Here is a 9,090-nt window from a genome sequence, read left to right on the forward strand (position 1 = left end):
TTTTTTTGGTTGCAGCCATCATTGTTGTTTGGCAGCCTGGGCTGGATTGGAACCCGCCATCTTAGGTTTATGTGGCTGGCGCCTTAGCGCCACAGGTGCCGAGCCAGTTTGTGTTTTGTTTTGTTGGCCCCAGACAGAAGGGTTAGGGTTCAAGTTAGGATTCCGGGCCTAAGGGAGGAAATGAGAATGCAAGTCAGCAAAGTAAAAATTCTACAGACTGGTCAAAACAATGAGAGTTGAGGCAAAGAATATAGTGGAAGTGGCACCTGTGGATCAAGGAATAGGGCGCTGGCCCCATCTACCAGAGGTGGTGGGTTCAAGCCCAGCCCCGGCCAAAACTGCAAAAAAAAAAAAAAAAAAAAAGGGAATATAGTGGGCATATAGGAGATGTTTAGCAGAACGAGATTGATTTCAGACTTGTGCTAGAGGAAATGATGTTTCTAGTATACTATTTTAGGCATGGTGTGGATTGACTCAGAAATTTGGTATGACTGAACTCACAACAGTTACAAAATCTCAGGTACCTGCAGCTAAGTAGAACAAGATAGAGAAAGGAGTAACCAGCTGCTTTCCTTTTTCTCTTCTATTTTTTTGGTTAACCTTCTAAATTAAGCCAAAAGCTTTTTCTGTGCATATTTAACTAAGATAAGCATATGAGATCACAATAACTACCATTGACTCAGTATCTACTATGTTTTATGCTGTAGATATGTTCTCATTAATCTGCATAACCACTCTATAAGGTAGATATAATTATACTTTACAGACAAAGAAATGGAAGTTTAGAGTAATAAAGCAATTAAGTTGCAGCACTAGGGTTTCAAGCCAAGCTTCTTTGGCTCTAGAACCTATACTATTTCTGATGTGTCAGCTGCCTATGGCTCTCCTGTTGAGACCATGATTTCAATCAACCTCAAGGCTTGAATTCCTCAGGGTCATCCTAAATGATGAAAACAAGCAAGCTCTATATACTAAGGCCATAAAAGGACCAAATATTAGCATGATTAAGAATAACCAGAATAGGCTCAGCACCTGTGGCTCAATTGGCTAAGGCGCCAGCCACGTACACCTAAGGTGATGGGTTTGAACCCAGCCTGCACATACACCAAAGGTAATGGGTTTGAACCCAGCCCCGGGGCCTGCCAAACAACAATGACGGCTACAACCAAAAATTAGCCAGGCGTTGTGGCAGGTACCTGTAGTCCCAGCTACTTGGGGGGCTGAGGCAAGAGAATCACTTAAACCCAAGAGTTGGAGATTGCTGTGAGCTGTGACGCCATGATACTCTATTGAGGGCCACATAGTGAGACTCTGTTTAAAAAAAAAAAAAAAGAATAACCAGAATATTTTATTGATTTATTTCCAAATTTTTTCATGTCAATTATGTTACCTGCCTTATGCAAACTTCTTTCTAGAAGAAGTCATCTCATCCATGGTTCCTGATGGCAGGACAATCCATGTATTATACTATGTTAATTTTCTCTTTCAGACTGTCCCTCCCTAGATGTGTGGTCCAGGGATAAGCATCTGTCCTAAGAGGTGCCAGTCGGTAGGATGGCCAGTAGCCTGCCACCAAGCCTGCCATGATAAAACAAATTGACCCAGTTGCCTGAGGTTTTCTCACTCAGATTTGGAATTTGCGAGCACAGAGAATATCAGGTTAAAGGGTAGAATTAAAGCCCTGGGGGATTTTGGCAAAATGAAGCAGAAGCTATAAGATAAAAAATAAAATAAAACAGGTGTTAGACGTGGTGGCTCACAACTGTAATCCTAGCACTCTGGGAGGCCCAAGGCAGATCAATTGCTTGAGCTCAGGAGTTCAAGACCAGCCTGTAGGACGGCGCCTGTGGCTGAAAGGAGTAGGGCTCCGTCCCATATGCCAAAGGTGGTGGGTTCAAACCCAGCCCTGGCCAAAAACTGCAAAAATAGAAAATAGAAAACTATCCAGGGATCATGGTGGGTGCCTGTAGTCTCAGGAGGATAAGGCAAGAAAATCTCTTAACCCCATGAGACTGAGGTTGCTGTGAGCTATGATGACACCACGGCATTCTACCGAGGGCAACAGAGTGAGACTCTGTCTCAAAACAAAAAGATAAATAAAACAGGCTTAGTGGCGTGCACCTGCACCTGCAGTCCCAACTACCTGAGAGGCTGAGGTAGGAGGATCCCTTGAACTCAGGAGTTCAAGGCTATAGTGCAGCCTGGGCAACACAGCAACACCCTGTCTCCAAAAAAGGATATAACTTGGGATTGTGACAAAAAACAAAGGACATATTCAAATTCGCATAAGTTAAGGAGGGTTTATCTACAAGGAAACTAATTACAAGCATGTGGGCAGGGTGTAGGGGAACCACAAAGATAGTGAGAAACACAGTAAAGGCAACAAGGGAACTATTACCACCCCTAGACTTGAAAGAAGGAGGCAAAGGAGAGGAGGGAAGGGGAAAGCCGTGCAGAGTGGGCCATCTGGAGAGGAGCTGTGGCCTTTTGTTGAGGGATACAGCTGCGTAAAGTGACTTTCCAGAGAGGGAGCCAGGAAAATAAATATACCGACCTCATTCTGTTCATGTAATCCCTACAGGCCAAGCTTCCAGGAAAGACAGCACTGTGGAGAAGGACAAAGAGGGGATCGGCAGGAGCAGAATGAAGATATGTGGGGCATAGCAAGTTAAAGGAAATAAAACAATGAGTAGAGGGAGGATAGAGTAGACATGTCCAGAGAAAAAGGTGCTAAGTAAGAAAAATGAGAAAGAGAAAGAGAACATGCTGTCCACAAGAGAGACCGCAAGGTTAGGTCATTCCTGGAATTGCCTCAGATCCTGACAACTTTCCAGTTTGAGATCCTGTTCCAGTTTTAGTCTCAGTGTAGCTTTCCAGTAGACCCTCTTCCTTTAAAATAGTCTATGAGTGATTCTTTCTTGCAACTCCAAAAGCCTAATAAAATGCTGAGCACACTGAGAATAATTTATTCCTCTTAAAAATCTTTCAAACAAAGCCATTTGAGACAGGTAGGCCACTTACTGAGAAAGAATTATAACACTCTTCTCACCTTTTTACAAAGCGTCCAACTTTAAAAATAAAGGTGCCAGTGTCACGAAAACCACCTACTGTCAAAATAGAGAAATTATAAAACTGACCTAATTCAATGTGCTCTCTCGGATTATGGAAAACATAAGCCAGTCTTTAGGAGAATCACAGACCATTCTGCCGGAAATTAAGGTAAGTACATTTTTTCTTTAATAGCCTTCTCCTCCCACCCCCTAGGTTTACTGTGCTGTACTAAACTGCACATATTTAAAGTGTACAATTTGATCAGTTTTGACATATGTATTCATTACCACGATCAAAATAGTGTTTCCATCTGTTCCAAAAGTTTCTTTGTATCTCCTCTTGTAATCCTTTCCTCCCTCTACTCACATCCCTGGGCCACCACTGACCCGTTTTCAGTCACTACAGATTAGTTCGCACTTTCTAGATTTTTACATAAATGGATCAGAGAGTATTATTTTTTCCTGTTTTTTTACCTCAGCATGATTATTCTGAGATTAATCTATGTCATTGCACATATAAATAGTTCTTTCTTATTGCTGAGCAGTATTCCTTGTATGAATATACTTCAATTTGTCCATTCATAGCTTAATGAATATTTGGGTTGTTTCCAGTTTGGGATATTATACAACTGTCAGTGTTTTATTTTATTTTGTTTTATCTTATTTTTTTGAGACAGAGTGTCACTCAGTCACCCTGGGATTGAGTATTGTGGCGTCATAGCTCACAGCAACCTCAAACTCCTGGGCTCAAGTGATCCTCTTGTCCCAGCCTCCAAAGTGGCTGGGACTATAGGCACCTGCCACAACTGTCAGTTTTAAGGGAGGCCCAGGAATGATATTTTTCTGTATGATCAAGAGCAGTTAGAATAAACTGCTTCATTAAATGGAAATTCAAAAGCCCTATACCTAGACAGAGAAGATCCGGGTTCGTCATTTACTGGCTCTGGGAGTTGGGGCCAATAACTTTAAACTTGCTGAACTTGAATCTTTCATCTGTAAATATAAAGTTAATAATCCCTGCTTCGGCCAAGTACTATGGTGCACACCTGGAAGCCTACCTGCTCTGGAGCCTGTTGCAGGATTGCTTGAGCTCATGAGTTTGAGATCAGCCTGGGCAACAAAGTGTGATTCTGTCTCAAAAAAATGAAAAGAACAAAAAGTTATACCCACCTCCCAAGATTGTTGTGAGGATTAAATAAGACATACATACATAATCTTTTATTCAACTATTTTTTATTCAACTATTGAATAGTTTTATTCAACTATTACTATTATAGCAGTAGAGGGGAGAGTGTTGAGAGTTAGGGAAGAATTTGTCTTGCTCGGACTGGCATAACAAAATAGTACTATCAGACGTGTGGCTTAAACATCAGAAATAAATTTCTCACAGTTTTAGAAGCTTGGAAGTCCAAGAACAGCATGCACGAATGATCAGGTTCTGGTGTAGTATGTGTAAACTTGCACTTCACTGTCTCTTCCTATAAGGGCACTATCCCATCATGAAGGCCTTACCCTCATGACTTCTTCTAAACCTAATTAAAGGTCCCATCTCCAAATACCATCTCACTGGAGGTTAGGATTTCAACATATGAATTTTAGGGCATGGAGTGATTCAGTCCATAGCAGAGAACCCTTTTAGTTTTTCTAGGACTCCTTGCAGACTCTTGTAATGAGCCCCCAAAGACATTGTCAAGTATGTTGGCTCTGAGCAAAAAGATAAAATCTGTTGGTCAATTCTCTTTCTTTGTGAGGGCAAGCTCCATTTCTTTTCTACCGCTTTCACATTAATATGCTAATTCTATTATCAGGTACTTTATTCCATGAATATTTATTGAGGTGATAAGTTCTTACATGGTGTTCTAAATATATATATATATATATATATATTTTTTTTTTTTTTTTTGAGGCAGAGTCTCACTTTGTCACCCCCAATAGAATGCCATGGCATCATAGCTCACAGCAACCTCAGACTCTTGGGCTCAAGCGATTCTCTTGTCTCAGCCTTCCAAGTAGCTGGGACTTTAGGCACCCTACACAATTTCAGAGACAGGGTCTCCTTCTAGCTCAGGCTGGTCTCAAACTCCTGAACTTAGGCAATCCACCTGCGTTGGCCTCCTAGAGTCCTGGGATTATGGGCCTGAGTCACTGCCGGGTCCATAGTATTCTATAGATCACAATGCCTTTTCAGATATATTACCTCATTCTGACCCTTAAAGTTCTCCCAGGGAATTATGGTTAGCAGTTAATATTATCCCAATTATCAGAGGGGGAAACTAAGGCTCAGAGAGGTTAAAAACTGGTGGAACAGCCCAGTTCTTCAAATGACAGTGCAGAGTGTCTTCTACTCTGGCACACGACTGACCACTATTCTTGATAGGATTCATGTGAAAGTTTTAGCCTCCAGTTAATACCAATATATTGATATCTAGTATCCTTGCAGGATAAAACCCCAAACTTTACTTTTCTTTAATTTAATTTAATTTTTTTGAGACAGAGTCTCACTCTGTCACCTTGGTTAAAGTGCCATGGCATCATAACCTCAAACTCTTGGGTCAAGAGATCCTTTTGCCTCAGCCTCCTGAGAAGCTGGGACTATAGGCGCCAGCTACAACTCCTGGCTAGTTTTTTTCTGTTTTTAGTGGAGACAGGGTCTCACTCTTGCTCAGGCTGGTCTTGAACTCCTGAGCTCAAGTAATCCTCCCACCTCAGCATCCCAGAGTTCTAGGATTACAGGCTTCAGCCACTGTACCAGGTTCAAACTTTATTTTTAAAGTTTGTTTGGTCTTAGATTAGAAAACTAACAGTTAAGAGCCAGGCACAGTGACTCATACCTGTAATCCTAGAACAGTGGGAAGCTGAGGTGGGAGAATCCCTTAAACTCAGGAGTTTGAGACCAGCCTGAGCAAGGGCAAGACCCCCCACCCCCCAATCTCTACTAAAAAAAAATGGAAAAATTTGCCAGGCATTATGGTAGGTGCCTGTAGTCCCAGGAAGATTGAGGCAGGAAGATTGCTTGAACCCAGAAGTATGAGGTTGCTGTGAGCTAGGCTGACACCACAGCACTCTAGCCTGGGCAACAAAGTGAGACTGTCCCCAAACCAAAACCAAAACCAAAACCAACCCTCCCCCAATCCCACTAACAGTAGCATTTTGTTACTTCCCTATATGCTTTTATAGGGAACGACAGGAGATCTAAAATTTTCAGGCTGTAGTACATGTATTAGGACTGTAACTATTTGCAAAATTTGGAATAGATAATACCTTTCAGTCTCCTTCCTCCTAAATTAAATTCTGAGCAGAATAAGAATTTAAATTTACTACAAATACTTCATACCCATAATAGTAATTTCTTTCTTGAATTTTCTTTCTGATTTAACCAGTAGACTAAATATTGCTTGAGGATTATTTCCCATTTTTTCTTTTCTAACCTTACTTAGAAAAGTTTTCTGGCCTATTGCAAGTGTGTAATAAGAGACAGCACATAGTACATCTATTTTGCATTTTTATGTGTGTAGAAAACTCAGGTTTTTCATTTTCTTTTGGGATAAACTTCTTATCATTTACTCCCTCCTGGAAGAAAAAAATAAAAGTTTCTTCAGTAAATAAAAGAACAAGAAATAGTTGGTGATCTTTCTTAGCTAATCACTCATTACTATTGCTTGATCTTAAATTAGATGTTACCTCATAGGATCTAAATTGGTACATTTTATGGTTAACACATGACAAAAGGTTTAGCCCAGATATGGGATAAGCTGGACTGTGTATTCTTATTTTCATAATGAAAGCTCTGGATATCATTATAAATTCTTATTTTAAAAACATAAAAACTATTCATTTACAAAGAGGGACTTAATCTAACTGGATTATAATAATTCTGGCTCTTTTAAAATAAATTGTTAAAGAGGTATTTTAAAAGGCCACAAAAATCTTGATATTTTTCATTCATTTTTATATAAATGAGATTTTGTATTTCAAAGAGTCTGAGTTTCTCATAAAATTTGTAATATTTTAGGTTTTTTTTAAATCTAGAAATGCTATATACCTAATGTTCATTTTTAATTAGTTCAAAACTAAAAGCTCCATTAATTAAAAAATGCTAATGGTATTCAACTCCACAGACCTTACTGTAGCCTGATGAAATTTTAAAATATCAAGCTACAATTGGTAGATAAAAAAAAAAAAAGATCTAGGCTTGGCATCTGCAGCACAGTGATTAAGGCACCAGCCACATACACCTAGGCTGGCGGGTTTGAACACGGCCCAGGCCAGCTAAACGACAATGACAATTACAACAAAAAAATAGCCAGGCATTGTGGTGGGTGCCTGTAGTCTCAGCTACTTGGGAGGCTGAGGCAAGAGAATCGCTTAAGCTCAAGAGTTTGAGGTTGCTGTGAGCTGTGACACCACGACACACTGTCTCAAAAAAATGATAGCAATAAAATAAAATAAATAAAAACAAAATAAAAATTAAAAAGAAAGATCTAATTCTGAGTATATAATTTAAAGTTCCAAAGGTAACTGCTAGAACAACAACCAAAACTGAAAAGAAGAAGAAGAGATAAGGAAAAGTAAGAAAAAATTAAGTGTTAAATTCATGTCTTTTGTAATTAGCTATCAATAGATACTGCTGGAAATTGACAAATCAAGAAATGGAGGTATCTCTTTTTTTTGAGACAGAATCTCACTGTTACCCTGAGTAGAGTACTATGACATCATAGCTCACAGCAACCTCAAACTATTAAGCTCAAGCGATCCTCTCATTTCAGCCTCCTTAGTAGCTAGGATGACCCTGCTATACTTCCTGGCTTCCAGTAACTGTCTTTCTACACTCTGTCTTCATGAGATCAATTATTTTTTCTTTTTTTGAGACAGAGTCTTACTCTGTCACATTGGGTAGAGTGCCAAGGCATCATAGCTCACAGCAACTTCAAACTCTTGGGCTCTAGCCATCTTCTTGCCTCAGTTTTTCTATTCTCAGTGGTGATGGGGGTCTCACTTTTCTTCAGGCTGGCCTTGAACCAATCCTGAGCTCAACTGATGCACTCACCTTGGCCTCCCAGAGTGCTAGGATTACAGGCATGAGCCACTGGGCCTGGCTGAGATCAATTGTTTTAAAATTAATATTTGGCGTCCACATGTGAGTGAGAACATGCAAGATTTTAGCTTCTATGACTGGCTTATTTCACTTAATACAATGTTCTCCAGTTCTATTCATTCATTCTTTCTTTTTTATGATTGAATATATTCCATTGTGTATATATATCATATCGTCTTTATTCATTCATCTGTTGATGAACAAGTAGATTCCAAATCTTTTTTTTTTTTTGTCACCCTCAGTAGAGTGCTGTAGCATCACAGCTCAAAGCAACCTCCAGCTCTTGTGCTTAGGCGATTCTTTTGCCTCAGCCTCCCAAGTAGCTGGGACTACAGGTACCAGCCACAACGCTGGGCTATTTTTTGTTGCAGTTTGGCCGGGGCCGGGTTTGAACTCGGCGCCCTACTCACTGACCCACAGGCGCTGCCCTTGATTCCAAATCTTGAAGATTGTCAGTATCACTGCAATAAAAATGGGAAGGCAGATATCTTTCTGATAGACTGATTTCCTTTCTTTTGGATATACAAAGATCTGACAATTAAGATGAGTTGTGAACTCATCCTAGAAAAGGTGCTACAACCCTCATTGTTGAATATTACTACAGTCATCTTCAAAGTACTCCCTTTGGGAAGCAATGAACCAATGCTAGTGCCTAGTCTACCCTTCAAAGCAATTTTGGAACTCTTTTTCTGGAATAACCAGAAACATCAGAGTTGTTGTATTATTCTTTTTTTTTAATTAATTAACTAATTTTTTTGTGTGTGAGACAGAACCTTACTATGTCACCCTCGGTAGAGGGCCATAGCATCACAGCTCACCGCAACCTCAAACTCTTGGGCTCAAGCAATTCTCTTGCCTCAGCCTTCCAAGTAGCTGGGACTATAGGCACCTGCCAACTTCGGTGTATGTGGCTGGTGGTAACCACTGTTCTTTTTTTTTTTTTTT

This window comes from Otolemur garnettii, unplaced genomic scaffold (genome assembly GCF_000181295.1).
Source record: "Otolemur garnettii isolate 467f Iridium unplaced genomic scaffold, OtoGar3 scaffold00008, whole genome shotgun sequence".
Classification (NCBI taxonomy): domain Eukaryota; kingdom Metazoa; phylum Chordata; class Mammalia; order Primates; family Galagidae; genus Otolemur; species Otolemur garnettii.